Source organism: Mesoplodon bidens, assembly GCF_964165515.1.
Source record: "Mesoplodon bidens genome assembly, chromosome: 3".
Classification (NCBI taxonomy): Eukaryota; Metazoa; Chordata; class Mammalia; order Artiodactyla; family Ziphiidae; genus Mesoplodon; species Mesoplodon bidens.
This window is the reverse complement of record NC_138178.1, coordinates 37,585,204-37,604,020: the sequence shown is the minus strand read 5'-3', so window position 1 is coordinate 37,604,020 and position 18,817 is coordinate 37,585,204. Positions and strand designations below refer to the sequence as shown.

Genomic DNA, 18,817 nt, shown 5'->3' with positions numbered 1-18,817 from the left:
GAGAGAAAGGGAGGGGAGAGAGAGAGAGAAGCAAAAATGAAAGGAAAGCGCGGCGGCGGCGGCGGGGCGGGAGGCCCGGAGGCGGCGGCGGCGGCTCGCGGGCCCGCACGTGGGTGTCCCGGCGCCCAGTACGCTCCCCCCGCCGCCCGCCCGGGACTCAAAGTTTCACCCCCTCGCCGCGCCGCCCCGCCCAGCCGCTGCCCACAAACTTTATTCTCCCGGCGGGTGGGGTTGCTGCGCGTCCCCGCCGTCCTGGGTGGGGGAGGGCTGGGCGCGCCGCCGGGGTGTCGGGGGCGCCCCCGGGGCAGCAGGCCGCCGCACGCCCCGCTCCCCGGGGCGGGGACCTGTTGAAGGCGCTCGCCGGCCGGCTGGGTCTCCACGGCCTGTCCTTAGCCTCCTCAGTCTCAGTTCCCCTTCCTTGTCGCCCACTCTCTCCGTCTCCTCGCGGTCATTTTCCTAATTGGACAGAGCTGTGGGGTGTGATCGCCGGCGTCAGATTAGTGGCCCCGAGGCTGCCAGGTGGGCGCGGGGACTCGGGGACCAACGGGACAGCCCCCGCCAGCGTGCAGAGCCCACAGATCCGGCCCTCGTGCCACCGCCCCCCTAACCGCGGACTTGCTAACTAGTGCGTATCGGGTTTTTTTCCAACTTGCCTTTTAAGATGACTTTTATGGTGGCTGCAACTGCTTCCCTCCAGTCTTAGCAGTAGTTTGGGAAGATTTAAGAGGCCAGGGAGGTGCTTGCGTGGGTTTTAACTAACCCGAAACGATCATTAATGTATCTCTAAGCTCTGCGATGGTTTGGGCAAGGCGTAGCCGCAGCCCGGTGCGTCTTCACAGGGTCACTACGAGGTGCTGGTCCTTCCCGGTCTGAGCGGTCCAATGAGGGACTGTCCTCGTGGCCCACCCTAGAGCAGCGGACCGAGCGCCCTAACTGCTAAGGGCACCCAGAGCGCCTTTATTTCTGTGCAAAATGGAAACTCCCAGCCAGTGTAGACCTGGAGGGGACATGACCAGTTCCGGTGGGCGCCTGGGAAACTCACAAGATTCCTCCATAGGTGTGCGGAGAGGGACTTTGAACCTTGGGGCTCACCCAGGCAACTTTGAAGCTGCTCTTTCAGTCCTGCCTTTGTACACGTGTAAGTAAAAACAGTCAAAGTTCATTTCTGCCAAGTAGAGGGCCTGGAGCCTGCATCCCTGTTTTGCCCTCGCCAGGGGCCTTCAAAGGACCCGCCGGGCCAGGTGGGGGAGGGGAAGTAAACCACCCCTAATTGTCTTTAGACTTTAGAAAATGCATTCTTAGTGTTTGTGATCAAAGCCATGGGCCTGTCTGGTTTTGATTTTTGAGACTTAGTATGGCTGTCCCTTTCTCGTTTGTTTTAAAGCGAATGTTATTTTCTAGAGCTCTCATGGTGGTTTTGTCAGCTGGCCCTCGAACCTTGCGTCGCTCTGTGCCAGGCACCTGCCAGTCTGGGAACAGGACCTCTAATTGGTCACCTGTAGTTCTAGCCGCACTAGTGCTCCAGTAACCTGCAGGACCTGGCTTTCTTGCATGAGGGCAGTGGGGGTAGGGCTGCTTTCTTTAGGGTAGGGGGAGTTGGCCATTTGGGTCACATTTTTCTTTCCTCCAGGCTCACCTGGTTGCCTGTATGCCCATGGAGGCAGGTGCAGTGAGTTGCAGTGGGAGCAGAGGTTCACTCTTCTCCTCAGAGCGGATTCCCAGGTGAGTCCTTGTCCTGTGGTGTGTGGCCAGCGGGCCATTTGTTCTGCACTTGGGTCACTTCCGTTCCAACCAGGCGTTTTCTACCAGGGAGACTTATTTTAGGCTCCCTGTCTAGAGACAAGGAGATGGACAAGGTCTGGAATGGTTTTTTGAGTTGGAGGAAGGGAGACTAATGGGCCCACCGGAGATTTTGCATGCCTTCTATTTTAGGTTTGCCTTGTGGCCCAGGGATATTTCTATCAGAGTTGTGCTTGGAAAGCTCAAGTTTGAAGTTAGAAGGGAGTAAATAAGTAAAGGAGTAGTCGGGTGCATCTCAGGATGCTGTCCACAGGCTCTTCATCGGCTTGCTCACCCCCCGGATCTGAGGGCAGGGGCTCTTTTTTTGAATTAAGGAATCTGAATCTCCTGTGTCTCATGTTAATGGTGGTTGATCCCAGCCCTTAGACTGCAAAGCTGGAAGAGGACCTTAGAGGTTATCTGAAGAAAGTGAGGCATGAGAAAAGCTCCATGCCTGAAATCACACAGTAAGTGACAGAGCCAGCACTCAAACCTGGGCTTTCAGAGTCCATTTCCAGTGCTGTTAACACAAGGCTGCTGCCTGTATTCCTGCTGGGGAACCCAAATCAGGCTTCATCCAAAGAATGTGACTGTGAGAACATGAAAACATGAGCTTATCCTACCCTCATGAGATAAGTAAATGAAGGACCTTATTTTCTAGTTGTGTTACACATACTGTTCTGGAGGATTTGACGGCTGGTGTGACTACTTGGGGAAACCGGGTGTTTCTGGCTGTTATAATGCGTGCTTCTTCAATGTCAACCAGTTTAGCGGGGCAGCAGTTTAGTCATCAGGATGTGCCCAAGTCACACTGAGCATTTTTTGATCTGGAATGTTTTCTTCATGCTTTGTACTTGTGTGTGATTTATTTAGGCTTGGTCAGGGAAAAGAATGGGGACGTAAGGAAGGGCCGGAGACCCGAACTGATCTCTGTTCGTGGGTTAGATCTCTTACTACTTTCAGTTCACGAGGATAGAGGTCTTTCTTTGTTCATTGCTAAGCCCTTGTGCCTAGAACAGGGCCTGGCACATAGCGGGCCCTCGATAAATACTTGTTGAATAAAGGTACTGGACATGAGGAAAAAGATTTCCCTCCCAGCAGGGACCCGCAAATGACACACAGAGGCAGAGACAGGGAGGTGATTGATGGGAACTGCAGAGTTTTGCAGTGAGTCATTGCTTAGAACAAGCTCCAGACAGGTAAGGCAGGAGGGGCTGGGAAGAGTAAATTTTGAATGAGGTGGAGCCACTGGGTGGAGACTTGTGTGAAACAATAGAGAGATCTTGAATTGGACCGGATATGGGGAGGATAATAATAATCGTAGATCTTGGGCCAGGCTTGTGTAAGTGATTTATGTGTATCATCTCCCTTAGTCCTCACAGGTGCTAGTTACTGCATTGTTATTCCCATCTGGCAGATTGGGAAACTGGAGCACAGAGAAATTAGTTACATACAAGGGCACAGAACTAGTGGTGTCTGAACCCAGGCGGACTGACCTCAAACTTGGCCACCCTAGAATGATGATGAGTGCAGGTATCTCTGCCCACTCCAAGGAGCTGGGCATTCAGAGCTTTGGGGTTGCTAGAAAGGATGGCAGCAGAAAAATTGGAAAAGAAATTGTTGGTCTGCAACAGAATGAGGCTGGTCAGGGAGCAGACCCTCTGCTTCTTTTGCCAAGGCCCTCACAGTGTCTGAGGACTGTAAGGGAATATTCACTGGGGACCTAATTATTCCCCAGGCAGAGTGGCTAGTACCAGATTGGGACTGTTTTGCAGTTGATAAAGACTTTTTAAAAAATTTATCCCACTATTCAAATTTATTTATTTATTTATTTATTTATTTATTTATTTATTTATTTATTTTTTGCGGTACGCGGGCCTCTCACTGTAGTGGCCTCTCCCATTGCGGAGCACAGGCTCCGGACGCGCAGGCTCAGTGGCCATGGCCCATGGCTCACGGGCCCAGCCACTCCGCGGCATGTGGGATCTTCCCAGACCGGGGCACGAACCCGATATATCCCCTGCATCGGCAGGCGGACTCTCAACCACTGCGCCACCACGGAAGCCCTCAAATTTATTTTTATTTACCACATATATTTGTTCAGTACATCTTTGATAAAGGTTTAGGAGACTTTTTTTTTTGTAAGGTTGCTTTTCAAGTTACATTTTAGTTGGCATGTATTTGAAACTGGTGGGAACTTTAAAGGCAGAAGTGTCACCCTTGGCCATGAGGCCTCTAGAAGGTGTTTCCCACCAGTGCAAGCCTTCCCTTCCTCCTCCAAGGATGCTGGTCCAGGCTGCTCCAGCCCACAACAGCTGCCCTTTTATCGACAGTATGCTGGTCCGGTCCTTGTGGAGCTTGCAGTCTCCCTGGGAGACAGGCATTAAACTAATAATTAAACAAATACTCTTTAATTACAGTTGTTATAAATGCTTCAAAGGAAAAAGTACAGAGACCATGGGAGCTGATAATCAGGGAGGACGGGGGAAGGGAGGCTTTCCTGAAGAAAGGGCATTTAAACAGCCATGCAAAGGGTGGGTGAAGAGGCTTTAACTAGGTGGGATAGTCCATTAGCCTTGATAGTCCATTAGCCTTGCTACTCTGTATGTGGTCCATGCACCAGCAGCATCAGCATCACCTGAGAGCTTGTTAGAAATGCAGGATCTCGGGCCTACCCCAGACCTGCTGAATCTGCATCTTAACAAGATTCCCGTGCGTGGTAAAGTCTAAGAAATACTGATGGAATCAAAGTACCGAACTGGGAGGTTCACAGCTTTGCTGCGAATGAGTTGGGTGACTCAGGCAAGTCACCCAACTTGGAATGACTTGGAGGAGTAATAACGAGGGAATTAGATCATCCCACAAGTTCCTTCTGGCTTCTCAGATCTTTGGCTTTTGCTGGTGTGTGCTGTCTCCAAGCTTACTGAGGGAAAGGACCTGGGATTACACAGCATCCACCTCTACGGTGCCTTTGGTGGGGGCCAGCATATGCTACTAGTCCATGCTCTGGTCTGACTTCAGTAAGCACTAAAGGGGGGGCCAGACCATCCTTTGGGGAAAGATGAGAATAATTTGCAAAAAGCATGTGGAGCTTTGTGGCACAGAGAGATTGTCTTAAGGTGACCCAGAGATGAGTTGACCTGAAGCGAGAGAAAAATTGGTAAGGGTCAAAGGGCTTTGAGGAAGAAAGGTGTAACATTTCTGCCAAAAGTGGAGCCTAAACTGAGGGCAGGAGGAACCTGCTTGACAGTTCCATGCATATGAACATAATACTTCAGGAATTACCATGGTATTCTGCCCCTGAGATCCTCACATCACTGTAGAGAGAACCAGAGCGCTGGAACCAGGGCTCCTTGACCCTTGCCGCTGTGGATGGGCTTCAGCTACACCTGCAACTGTGCAGAGGGTTACATGTGTGTGCACTTTTCTAGGGAGAGGACCTGTAGCTTTCACCAGCCTCAAAGGGGTCTGTGGCCTCCCAGAACTAGGGGCAAAGGGCTTTCTTGACTAATCTCTCCCAGCTCTTTTATTATGCAGTGCTTACTGCTATGCCAGGCACTTTCCATATATTAGCTCATTTAGGTTGAATACTTTTCCGGAGTTCACACACCTAGTAAGTTTCAGAACCAGGATTGGCACCCAGGCATTCAGGCCCCAGAGTCCCTGTTAGCAAAGCCTACCTTAGTAACAGGGCAGGTGGGGCTAAGGGAGAGCTCTTTTTGGTAGAACAAAAATTGAGACTATAGAGGCCCCCACTTTACAAGTAAGCATCTCCCAATAGTTCGTGTGTAAAACTGAAAGGATTTTCCCAAGGGAAATGTGTTACAAATAGCACAGGGTTGCCAGGCTAGCCCGTGAGAGCCTGTGTTGCTGTTGGGCCCAACTCATGATTGTTTGCAAAAAAAAAAAAAAAAAAATTTAGAAAACAAGACTGCTGTAGTACTGCAAGGTAAATTAAGAATTCTAGAATCAGATAGAAGGTGCTTGAACACAGTCAAATAAGGGGGGGTGAGGTGGTCGCAGGAAATTGGGGTAGATTCTGAAAGGGGGGGATTAAAGGATGTTAGAGGCCAAAGCAGAGCCAAATGTATGTCGAATCAGCAGCTTCAAAAGGTAAGATAGGGCTTCCCTGGTGGCGCAGTGGTTGAGAGTCCGCCTGCCGATACAGGGGCCGTGGGTTCGTGCCCCGGTCCGGGAAGATCCCACATGCCGCGGAGCAGCTGGGCCCGTGAGCCATGGTCGCTGAGCCTGCGCGTCCGGAGCCTGTGCTCCGCAACGGGAGAGGCCACAACAGTGAAAGGCCCGTGTACCGCAAAAAAAAAAAAAGGTAAAATAACTGGCTTTTTTTACCTACTAATTAATGTATGTAGCTCACAGACCTGACCCTTCTGCCACCCCTAGTGCTTTACCCCAAGTACAGAGGCCTTTTGTCATCTCTCTTACTCATTTGAATATTTACCAGTATGTATTATCTTTATAATCTATATATCTGTAAATGGAGTAAAGGGACTATTAAAAGTGGGTTGATCTCTAGAGAGGTTTTGGTTCTGTCTTCTACAACCATCATCAGAAAGGAGTTTCTGATATTAAATACATATGCTCTATCATGTGTATATTTTGGGAATACCGAGAGAACTGTTGGAAATGTGAGGATTTTCAGTGCAGTTGGAAGTTGAGAATAAGGGATCACATTGTGGCCCAACTGCCTTCCTTTTCTTCCTTCCCTGCCCCCCAGGGTATAATAAACAGGGAATCAAAATCAGGTAAGAATGATCACTACAGAAAGCAGGAATGTCCACCCTGCAGATTTACATGGGAGACTAGAACTTCTGTGATGACTCTTGGTTATGTGTGGTTTGTCTTCTGGATCGGGAAGGTTGTCCTGCATGGTTTTGGTAAAAAAAAAAAATTGTACAAACTTTAATGGTTGCTTTATGCACCACGTCAGAATGTCCTCACAAGGACCACACCTGAGCGGGCCTCTCAGTAAGCATTAGGGACCCTTTGGAGGCTGGCGGTGCTGGTTGGTTAACCCCACCCTGTGATGTCCAATCCTGGGGTCCCTAGGCCCACAGTCTCAACCTCCCATCCATTTGCTAGCCACAGGACCACTGTGGACTTGCCATCACCTGGAAGCAGGTCACCTCTGAAATTCTGAATCCTTCCAGGCCCCCCACTGCACAGCCCTACTTGAAGCAACCCCGCCCACCCCTGCCCCAAGCTGGGATACCTCTGCCTGCTCACCTGGGCCTCATGCCCACCATCAACCCTCGTTCCCATGTCCTGCCCAGGCTGCCTCCCTACGACTGAGCACTGGGCATCCTCCTGTGCCCCAGTTCCCCGCTACAGCTACTGACACACCTGTCTCCCTCTCCTTTGGCCCTGCCTCTCCCCTGCACCCCTCCCATTTCACTTCTCTTCACCCTAGGACTTCACAAAGAAGAGGCCACAATTTCCATCCCTACTTCCTCTCTCCCCCTCTCCTCTCCAGCTCTGAAGCAGCAGGTTCACCCCCACCCCACTCCCAGAGGTCCCCAGCCACCTCCTGATCACATCTGGTGGCCTCTACTTACCTGGCTTCTCTGTAGCTGTACTGTCGTGATACTCTTGCCTGTCGTGGGTTCTGGCTCATCACTCTGGGTCCTGCTCCTGCCTCTCTATTCCTGCTTTTTCTGCCACTCCTTCCTCTCCTGGCTATGCTTTGGTGCCTCAGCCACGGTTCTTTGCTACTTGCTTCCCGTCCATGTCTATGGCTTCACCCTGCACAGTGAGGACTCTCTGGCCTGTATCCCTGCCCTCATGTCTCTTGTGAACAACCTAGTGCTGGGATTACATTAGTTATAGTTTTGGGTATATATGGATAGCTTCCTACCATCTTAGTTTGTGTTTTCTGTTTCTTCTTTTTCTGATTCTTTCCTCTCTGTTTTTTTTGTTTTGTTTTTTTTCTCTACTCTTTTTTTCTCTTTACTGCTTTGGAACTTACATACTCTATTTCTGTCCTTTTGGTGCATGCAGACTGCATAAGGTTTAAAGTTAGTTGGTATCCATATCTTTCTTCAAGTAATGCAGTGCAATGAAAGGTTGGTTAACTTTTGATTTTCCACATAGTTACCATTTTGTTTACCCATATTTATCCCTGCATCTCAGGCTTTCCCTCTGGAATCAGAACATCATGTGGTGGAGATGTTTTAATCATAAACTTTCAGTTCCTGTTTGGCTAAAATTTTATTTCATATTTATTGTTAAGAGATTGTTTTACTGGGTATAATACATCAGCTCGACAGTTATTGTCTCTTAGTATTGAAAGATGGTGTTCTCCTATCTTCCAGCTTTCCTTATTGATATTGAGAAGGTAGTAGCCCAGTTACTGGTCTCAGGTAATTTCTTCTCCCTGGTTGTTGTTTTGTTGTTGTGGTGGTGGTGGTGGTGTGTGTTCACGCACATGTGCACGTGTGTGTGTGTTTTGCAGTTTAATGCATTTAGGAGTGGATTTTATTTTATTTGTCTAAGGATTCATTGGACTTCCTGAAACCAAAGATTAGTGACTTTGATCAGTTTTAGAAAATTTTCATCCTTTATCTCTTTGACTTTTATCTCTCTATCATTCTCTCTCTGGTTTCTCCTTGGGAACTCCAATTAGATATATGTTAGATCTTATTCTATCCTTTACATCTCCTTGACATCTTAACTTCTTTTTTGTTTTTTAATTTTTATTGGAGTATAGTTGCTCTATAATGTTAGTTTCTGCTGTACAGCAAAGTGAATCAGTTATACATATACATATATCCACTCTTTTTTAGATTTCCCTCCCATTTAGGTCACCACAGAGCACTGAGTAGAGTTCCCTGTGCTATACAGTAGGTTCTCATTAGTTATCTATTTTATATATGGTAGTGTATATATGTCAGTCCCAATCTCCCAATTCATCCCACACCCCCCTCTCTTAACTTCTTTTTCATTTTCAATCTTTTGGGGTTTTTTTAGTGTTTTCTGGGTAATTTCTTATTTGTCTTCCAGCTCATTAATTCTCTCTTCAGTTACCTCTAATTTTCTGTTCAGCCCTTCCACTGAGGTATTTTTAATATCACTATTAACTCAGAGATTAAAAAAAGAATAATTTTATTTATTTATTTATTTGGCTGCACTGGGTCTTCATTGCTGCCTGCAGGCCTTCTCTAGTTGTGATGAGTAGGGGCTGCTCTTCATTGCCGTGTGCAGGCTTCTAGTTGCGGTGGCTTCTCTTGTTGCAGAGCACAGGCTCTGGGTGCACAGGCTTCAGTAGTTGTGGCACGCAGGCTCAGTAGTTGTGGCTCGTGGGCTCTAGAGCGCAGGCTCAGTAGTTGTGGTGCATGGGCTTAATTGCTCCGCGGCATGTGGGATCTTCCCGGACCAGCGATCAAACCCATGTCCCCTGCATTGGCAGGCAGATTCTTAAGCACTGTGCAACCAGGGAAGTCCAACTCAGAGATTTTAATATACTTTATATGTTTTGATCCATTGTAGTTATTTTCTTTGATGTTCATTCTTTAAGTTTTTAATCTGGATGAGCATCATGTTTCTATTTTATCATTTTTCAAATATGTGTGACTTTTTAAAAATAATCTCTTACTCTTTTAAAAAAAAATTATTTATTTATTTATTTAATTTTTGGCTGCATTGGGTCTTTGTTCCTGCGTGCAGGCTTTCTGTAGTTGCGGCGAGTGGGGACTACTCTTCGTTGCAGTGCGTGGGCTTCTCATTGTGATGGCTTCTCTTGCTGCAGAGCACGGGCTCTAGGCACGTGGGCTTCAGTAGTTGTGCCACGTGGGCTTAGTAGCTGTGGCTCACGGGCTCTAGAGTGCAGGCTCAGTAGTTGTGGCACACGGGCTTAGTTGCTGCATGGCATGTGGGATCTTCCCGGACCAGGGCTTGAACCCGTGTCCCCTGCCTTGGCAGGCGGATTCTTAACCACTGTGCCACCAGGGAAGCCCAGTAATTTCTTACTCTTTACCTGGGTTTTTAACCCCTCATTTCCTTAATCATATTAAACATGCTTTTTTTTTTTGTATCCAGTAATGCTAGTATCTGAAGTATTTACAGGTTTAGTTCTGTTGTTTGATGATTCTGCTCCATCCCACTCATGAGGGCTTATTTCTTTTAGTGATTTTCTATTGTGAGCTTATATTTGTTAGAATTCTATCTGTGAGAATTCTTTAAGGTGTGGGATGAGAGTACATTCTTCCAGGGAGAATATGTGTTGCCTTCTGCCAGACCCCTTAAGACCCTACAGATGGGTCATTTATTTATAATTCTTAGCTTGCAGTTTTGAGGACCAGAGCCCAAACCCACTTGAGGGCTGGCTAATGACCACAGATTCTCAGAGGAGCCTTTTCATTTAAAACTCTGCCCACAGCTAACACTAAGCCAGAGTACTTCCTTCCTGACGATATACCACCAGACCCCCCACTTTGTCCCATTGTTCCCTTATTGCCAAATGCCTTCTCTCCATATTTGGACAAAGTCCTAGTCATGTCAGGCCCAACTGAAAACTATGTATCTTCTGAGCCTTCTCCATGCCATCCCTTGCAAAATTAACCAGTCCTTCTACATTCATTGGCCATTGTCATCTTACCTATTAGTCTGTGGATGTGTGTGTTCAGACCCCACACTGGACTCAGAACTTCTTAAAAGGTCAGAGCTGTGTCATTTATTTCTGGAGCCCCAGTGCCTGTTCACTGTTGGGCAGAGTAGTTGCTTAATAGATATCTATTGATTGAATGGAATTTATGGCAAAATCAATATTTCTGTTCTTCTTGAATAGTAATAAAAAAAATCACAAGCACTAAGCTACCCTGTGATCTTGGACAGGTCCGGTTTACCTCTTTGGATCTGAGTGTCCTTAGCTATAAAATGAAGGGACACTTCTGAAATCTCTACTTGCTCTAAGATACTGAGATTCAACATAATTTTTATGACTGTCAGTCATGATAACATGGATCAACTCTTGGCTCACAAATGGAATGAAGGGATGGGAGGGCCTTGGAGAGAAAGAGCGTGATTCTGAGATAAAGGGGCATGATTTGGAAGAGAAGAAAGAAAAGGGACTCAAAGATAAATTAATATGAAAGGTGACATTTTAGAAAGGTGGCATTTTAAAATTTGTGACTTGAGACCACCTGATGGCTGTCTAAAAAAAGAACACTTTATAACAATAAATTTCAGATGGATTAAAAATGTTAAATATAAAAAATGACCTCAGGGAAAATACTTTTTAACTTTGACTTAAAACCCAGAATCCATAGAAGAAAAGATTAGTATATCTGACCCTACACAAGTAAAAAATTTCTGTGAGGCAAAATCATCATAAACAGTCAAAAGAGTCTCCTACTTCTCAAAACTGGGAAAACATTTTTGCAACATATATCAGAGATGGGGCTAATTTCCTTAATATCTAAAAAGAGAAAATCAATCAGAAAAAGACTATCAACCCAATTTTTAAAATGGGCTATGAACCAGTCACAGAAAAGGAAATACAACTGGTTCTTAACCATATAAGGTGTTCAGCCCCACTAGTAATAAGAGAAGTGTTAACTCTGCTATGGAGAAGTGACAGTGGGAATAGATGCTCTCGTAACTGTTGAAAGAGTGTAAGTTGGTACAACCTGTATAAAGAGAGTTTTGACAATATTTATTTATTTATTTAATCAATTTATTTATTTTATTTATTTATTTTTGGCTTCATTGGGTCTTTGTTGCTGTACACGGACTTTCTATAGTTGCGGTGAGCGGGGGGCTACTGTTCGTTGTGGTGCGCGGGCTTCTCATTGCGGTGGCTTCTCTTGTTGCAGAGCACGGGCTCTAGGCGTGCAGGCTTCAGTAGTTGCGGCACACAGGCTCCATAGTTGTGGCTCGCGGGCTCTAGAGCGCAGGCTCAGTAGTTGGGGCGCACGGGCTTAGTTGCTCCGCAGCATGTGGGATCTTCCCAGACCAGGGCTCAAACCCGTGTCCCCTGCATTGGCAGGTGGATTTTTAACCACTGCGCCACCAGAGAAGCCCGGCAATATTTATTAAAAGTGCACAAGCAACTCCACTTCTGGGAATTCCTCTCACAGATATGAGCATACATGTGAAATGATGCATTTTTCAAGATAGTTCATTGCGTCATTGCTTGTAAAAGCAAAAAAGGGGTGGGGGGAACAACCTTAATGTCCATCACTAGAGAACTGGTAAATAAATTATCCTATAACCATGCAGTGCAACTCTGTGCAGCTGTACGAAAGAATGTAAAAGCTCCCTATGTATCGATGTGGTTGCTGAGATATTTTCTTAAGCAAGAAAGTAAGAGACAGAATGCCTGGCTATGCAGCATTCTGCAAGGATACCTAGGAGACTGGTAATAGTGGTTTCCCGCAGCAGATGCTGACTTTTCACTGTGTTCCTTTTTCTACATTTTGAATTTTGTACTTTGTGCATATACTACCTTACTTATTTATTTATTTTTGGCCATACCGCGTGTCTTGCGGGATCTTAGTTCCCTGACCAGCGATAGAACCCATGCTCCCTGCAGTGGAAGCACAAAGTCCTAATCACTGGACTGCCAGGAAATTCCCTATATTACCTAATTTAAGAAAAAAATTTTTTTAAAGGAGGTTAGGGTGGAAAGAAGGGAGGGTGGGAAGGAGGGAGGAATGGAAGAGGGATCACACCTTTGTTCTGCATTTTCATATAGGGTATTTTAGTTACTCCCCTCAGCAGCCCCTAGGGAGGTTACCATTTTTATTGACCAAGAAACTGAAGCTCGGAAGTCTGCAATGACTTGCCCAAGTTCATGGAGAGAGCCTTGGAACCTGGCACTGAATCCAGTTCTCACTCCAGAATCATTGGGCTCATGTCTGTAGATCAGAATTTTCTTGTTTCCTTCCTTTATTTTTAACCGACTTCTCATAGGTCAAGGACCAATGGCTGTGCACCATGGCCTGGACAACCCCCCCACCCCACCCACTGTGGGAGTGAGTGCAAAGTTCCATCCCGCCTCCTCCAGCTGGCTGGCTGGCTCACAAGTCCTACTGGGCAAAGCTCAGGCAGTAGGTGGTGGAGCCAGCCCAGAACCCAGCCCTCCACATCAGACACAATGAGGAGGATTAGGGATGGGCTTTGCAGTCCTATCTTTGAAGTTCCCAGCTTTTATCAGAGTGTCTGAACCTTAACACTATTTCAAGGGAACTTTTATGACTGTCGTTATGAACTGGCCTCAGGTAGGTACCAGCTGCTGCCAGGTGCCAAGGGAGCACTTCCTGGTACCGTAAGCTGGTGCCTTCACTTTGTTTTACGGTGGGGACGTTTTCAGGGCTGAAAGTACTTAGTACATGGAAGATTCTGGAAGAACAACTTTTTCTATTTTTCTATACACAGGTGCAATCCCTTTAATTAAAGGGAGGAAGAGGTGGTTTTTTGATTTTTGTTTTGTTTTTTGTCTCACAGAAACACCTGTGCTGTTTTCAAAGTAGGGTATTGACTGCTTCCTCTTTGCTGAAGAGAAATTCTCCACGGAGAACAAAGCTAAAGGTGTTGGCCATATATAATGCGAGGCTGTAATTTATAGGATACAGCTTCACCTGGGGGAAGAATTTGATGTCTTTAAGAGACACAGAATCATCCAGCACCAGCTGTCCTCATGTGTGGTGTCATATTTATTTTCCAAGTTGGAGTCATCATTTCTTAAGAGAGAGTCAGGGTCCACTGGGGCTGAGGAATGCTCATGGGGGCGGGAAGTCTTCAGGATCCATGGGCCTGAGCTGGCATGTCCAGCACCCTGTCACTGTGCTACTTGGTATCTTTATGAGGGATGCATGCTAGTGACCCATGCTGTCCGTTTTTGTTAGGCCAGTGGAAGTGGAAGTGCTTTGAACATCACAGAGTGGCACCCACAGCAAGTTTGCACCTGGCTGTTTGCTGAATGCGTGCATGGATAGGAGGCACCCCATAAACGTTTCCCAAATGGATGAATTTTGATATCTGAGGTAGATTTTAAAGCTTTTGATCAGAAAGAGGACTGGATTAATTTAGACATCTCCCATTGCTCCTCAGGTTTTCCTGATGCTTGAATAATTAAGTCCACGTCCTGTGGGATTTTTCCTTCCTTGGGCTCTAGGTCATCTTACGCAAAGGCCACCTTCTGTTAATGCTACACCTGGTACTCTTAACGCCCTCCCAAGCGTTCCACTCCGTTATCTTCTTGTGTTCTAGCTCATTATCTGGAAAAATTTCTGTGTAACATCAGCTAAGTTCTTTTGCTTCAATTACAGAGCTTATCAGAATTTCTCTTCCACACCTCTGTTTGGGGGCTTCTATACCTTGGTTGTAAAAATTCATTCCCTGTTGCCAGGTAGATGAACAAATCTCACTCAGCTTGAATTCACTGTCTAAAGAGATAGCCATTGTCCTTTCCTTGATCAGGGACAAAAGTAACAATTGTTTTTTCACACCTTGGCCCCTCTGCCTGTTCTCATCCCCGCCCTCTACCCCAGCCCCTCCCCCACCACGGCAGTTACTCTAAGGACAGAAATGTTGGGTCCTGACTCTTCTGGGGATTTGGCTCCCTGGTCCTGACTCACCCGTCCTGCACTCACTCAGGCCTTCTGGAGGATTTTAATTTCCCTTCACTGGAAACCACCTCTTAGTCCTTGAAAATATTCTTAGGTGGTTTTAAGTGTCTCTGTCCAGTTTTGTTTTGTTTTGTTCAAATCCAGTTCAGATTTGAATGTCCAACGAATGCACAGTCTCTTGGATCTTGGATCTGTTCCTTTTGTTTTTTAGAAAATAGCTTTTATTGATTTTTTTTCTTGTTACAGAGAGATTTATGATTGTTGCAGAAAATTTAGGAAATAGAAACAAGCAAAAAGAAGAAAATTAAAACCACCTATAATTATTAATATTTCAGTATATGATATACCCTTCCACATATTTAAGCAATCCCCTAAATTTAGGTGTTTTCCTCTTCTCTCTTATAGAGAATGCTGTGGTGAACATCCGTGGGTATTTTTTGATTATATCCTTGGGATATATTTCTAGCAGGGAATCCACTAGGCCAAGGACACATTCTAAATGCTCTGGATATAGATGGTTAAATTGGCCTCCAGAAATGTCGTGTAGTATTTTTTATTCCTTTTAGGTGAATACTAAGTCTTATTCTTTTAAAAGCTGATTATGCGTTTTTAAGACACCGCTTTTCAACTGTTTCACGCATGTTGGTTAAGAGGCACCGGCCTGGGAAAGGCCTGAGAGACCCGGGGCACAGCTGACCTATGTAAGAGAACCTCCCATTCTTGTCCCTTTGTTTGCAGTGGGCCTCTAGCACTGAGGCTGGAGGCCTTTCTTGTCTCCTCTGCAGGCACCTGGGCAGGCCTGTGGCTCCCCAGGGAAACCTCACGGGGCCCATCCTTAGGGTGCCTGGGGCAGTGCTGACTTTGAGGATTCCAGACTCTCTCAAGGAGCTTAGGCTGGTCTTTCTTTGAAGAAGATGCTCATAAAACAAACATCCTGCCCTAACTCCATAGACTGAGGTTGGTTGGTGTTTGTCGGGGTGGCATGGAGATTTCCTGTGCAGGCTTCAGACCCTGTCCCGTGGGTCCTGCCCAGGGGAGTGTCTCTGTCCAGACCTTCAGCCCTTGCAGCCAGATTCCCCAGCCATCACTTTGCGGGGGTGGGGGGCTGGCGGGGGAGGGAGGTTTGACGGAATTACTGAGGAAGTAACATTTGCTTGGGCTAAATTGGGCCTTCCTTTCCAGCTCCTAGCTCCCTCTTCCTCCTTTTCTGCTCTCTTCCTCCTCCATACCAGCACATTCTTTTTTTTTTTATTATTAATGAATTTATTTATATTCTTTTGGCCGTGTTGGGTCTTTGTTGCTGCGCGTGGTCTTTCTCTAGTTGCGGCGAGCGGGGGCTACTATTTGTTGCGGTGTGCAGGCTTCTCATTGCGGTGGCTTCTCTTGCTGCGGAGCACCGGCTCTAGGCGCGCAGGCTTCAGTAGTCGTGGCTTGCGGGCTCTAGAGCGCAGCCTCAGTAGTTGTGGCGCATGGGCTTAGTTGCTCCGTGGCATGTGGGATCTTCCTGGACCAGGGCTCGAACCCGTGTCCCCTGCATTGGCAGGCGGGTACTTAACCACTGTGCCACCAGGGAAGTCCTCCAGCACATTCTTTACGCTGGTTGATGAGGCCTCTGAGGACCTTCCCTACTTCTTAGTTCCTTCTTTCCTCTTAGCTCCTGGTGACACCTAGGCTGCTGCCTACCATCTGGACCTTTCACTTCCTGCTCTTTCCCTGCACCCACTCTGCTCTGGTTCCCATCCCCCCATCGATCCCCTGTCCAGGTGGTGCTGTCCCACTGAAGCTGGTTCCAGCCTGCCCTCCTTTCTCAGGCCTGGTGGGAAGGCCACAGGGGCTCAGGGAGTCCCAAACTCCCTCCCCACCATCCCCCAGAGACAGAGTGTGCCAGCTGCTGCCCGTTGGATTACAGAAAAACAAAAACACAAAACCCAGCCCCTAGAGATGAGGAACATTTCGGTTTCTATGAACTTGATGACTAGTGTGCTGGAAATGGGAGGCATGGGTTGGGAGAGGGAGGCTGGAGTTTCCCCTGGGGTGGGCTTTGTTTAAAATTTAATATGCTCTTTCTTTCTCTCAACAGGCCAGCACGGCTTCTAGCTCCTTTGTCATTTTAGCCCTGTTATCTGTCTGGTGGATGAGATCTCTTATCTGCCGGGTCCTGCCTCTCTTCCCTGAATGGCCCATCCCCATTCCTCAGTCTCTACCCCCTTCCCCCATTTGAGACACAATGTTACAGACCTCATTCTGTAACCTTAGATTCCAATGAAAGTCGTCACCTTGCTTCTTAACTAATTGATTTGGAGAAAACCAGGGTCCACTTTTAATGATGTTGGACCCACCAAAGGCACAAGAAATGGGCAGCTTTGGTGTCCTATGAGAGATGGTGTGGCCCCCACCCTTAGCAGAGTGGGAGAGTTGGGTCCAAGGGTGAGGGTCTTGGCTCTGGGTGGCCTGAGACATAGTCGATTGTTTGCTCCCCTGTGTGCTATAACTTCTGACCTGGCCCTTTCTTGGCCTTAGGAGGCTCCGCAGGACGAAAACTACATTAATCACAGAAACACAGAGCTGCTTTTCTCCCCACAGGCAGGGATGGATCTAAAAGGTCGCCTGCCGTGGAAGTGGGCTCACAGGCAAGGGGAGGACCTTACTGCAAGCCGTGGGACTCAGGATCAGAGGAGCCATGGCCTTCCATCCTGGCTCACCACCTCCTAGCCCTGATGAGCCCCAGCCTCCCCAGACAAGCCTTGATTTCGTGACCTGCGAAATGGGTTCATGTGCCTACTTTTCATAGGTGTGCTCTGTGTTGTGTGATACGTGGTAATCATTGTTACCTGTGGACCACAGGCCTGTGAAGTCTGGGAGAACCCCGCACCATCCTGAAAACTCTTTTCTGTTACAAACCTCCCTCTGTCATTTCTTTATTTCTTCATTCAATCAGCAAACATTTCCCAAGCACCTACTAAACTCTGATATAAAGGGGAATGGCATGGTCTTTGTCCCCAGCAGGCCCTCAGCCAGAAGGGATATGGGATATGCAGACAAGAGCACAGGAAATTCGCTTTTCAGACGTGGTGAAGGTGCAGAGGAGTGCAGGGAAGACTGGTGGAAGTGGTGTTTCGCTGAGTCTCAGCAGACAAGGGAAGCAGGGGCATTCCATTGGGGGACTAGAATACACGAAGGCAGAAAGTACAGGCGCATTCAAAGAGTCAGTGGTGGTTTGGTGTGGATGCGAGGTAGGGTGTAGAGGTGGGATGGTAGAAGATGGAGCTGGAGGGGCCGATCTGGGAATGTGTCCAAAGACGTGAACTTCATCCAGAGGCCTGGGGGAGCCACCAGTGGGTTCTGAGCAAAGAAACAACGTGACAGATCACTCTGGCATAAGCCAGGGCACTCGGGGTTTTTGCTGTTACTCCATGTGGGGAAATCCCCTTGGAAAAATTGATCTGAGGGTTGAGAAATCCCTCAGAGGAATAAGTATAGCACTTTTGCTTGAATTCCTTCTCATTTCACCTAAAATTTCTGCTCTGTACCAGCTGTTTACAGATAATGTATAAAAGTACGTTTTCTGTGCTTGACCGTGTTTCTTAAAACTCACCAAGAAATAACCCCAAGTAAAAATTTTCCACTGAGGTGTATTCTTAACACATAGTTACTGAATTGAAAATGTAAGAAGGTCTTCTGAAATGTTGCATGAGTGCATGAGATCTTCAGGATGGTTTTCCTCAATCCCAGCAAGGGAAGGAGAAAGAGGACCAATGTTTGTTGACCACCTGCTCCGGGCCAGACACTGGGCCAGACTCTTCTAATTCAATGACTCTGTAAGAAACAGCATTCCTGACCCGTTTTAACATTTAAAAAAAAAATTCATTTTTGGCTGCGTTGGGTCTTCGTTGCTGCATGTGGGCTTTCTCTAGTTGCAGCGAGCGGGGGCTACTCTCTGTTGCGGTGCATGTGCTTCTTATTGCGGTGGCTTCTCTCGTTGCGGAGCATGGTCTCTAGGCACGTGGGCTTCAGTAGTTGTGACGCACGGGCTTAGTTGCTCCACGGCATGTGGGATCTTCCTGGACCAGAGATCGAACCCAGGTCCCCTGCTTTGCCAGGCAGATTCTTAACCACTGTGCCACCAGGAAGTCCCCCTGACCCATTTTAGAGGCAGAGAAACTGAGGTTCATGAAGGCAGCCACTTTCCCAAGGCCTTGCACCTATAAGGGATGGTAGCAGGATTTGAACCAGGTATGATTGAATCCAGAGTTCACACTCCATTCACTGAACCTCTCTGCCACCTAACTCCCAAGACACACCAGAAAAGTAAAGCAGGAGATGCAGAGGTGGGTCAGATGAGCCGCTGGAGAGCCTATTGATTTCTAGGCAAAAATTAGAGCTGAAACACTTGCCCACTCCCATTCTCCCCCAGCAAGTTCTGGGGGCTGATGCACTGGTAGCACCCCTCCGCT

General features: G+C 47.3%; 1 protein-coding gene across 1 annotated transcript in view; it reads left to right on the top strand.

Moving 5' to 3' along the window:
* The first annotated feature begins 228 nt into the window (after positions 1-228).
* ZNF710 (zinc finger protein 710) overlaps positions 229-18,817 on the top strand; it is a 66,278-nt gene continuing 47,689 nt past the window's right edge. The window contains exon 1 of the mRNA XM_081227026.1: positions 229-625. The gene's annotated coding sequence lies outside the window, so the exon portion shown is untranslated. The remainder of the gene's footprint in view (positions 626-18,817) is intronic.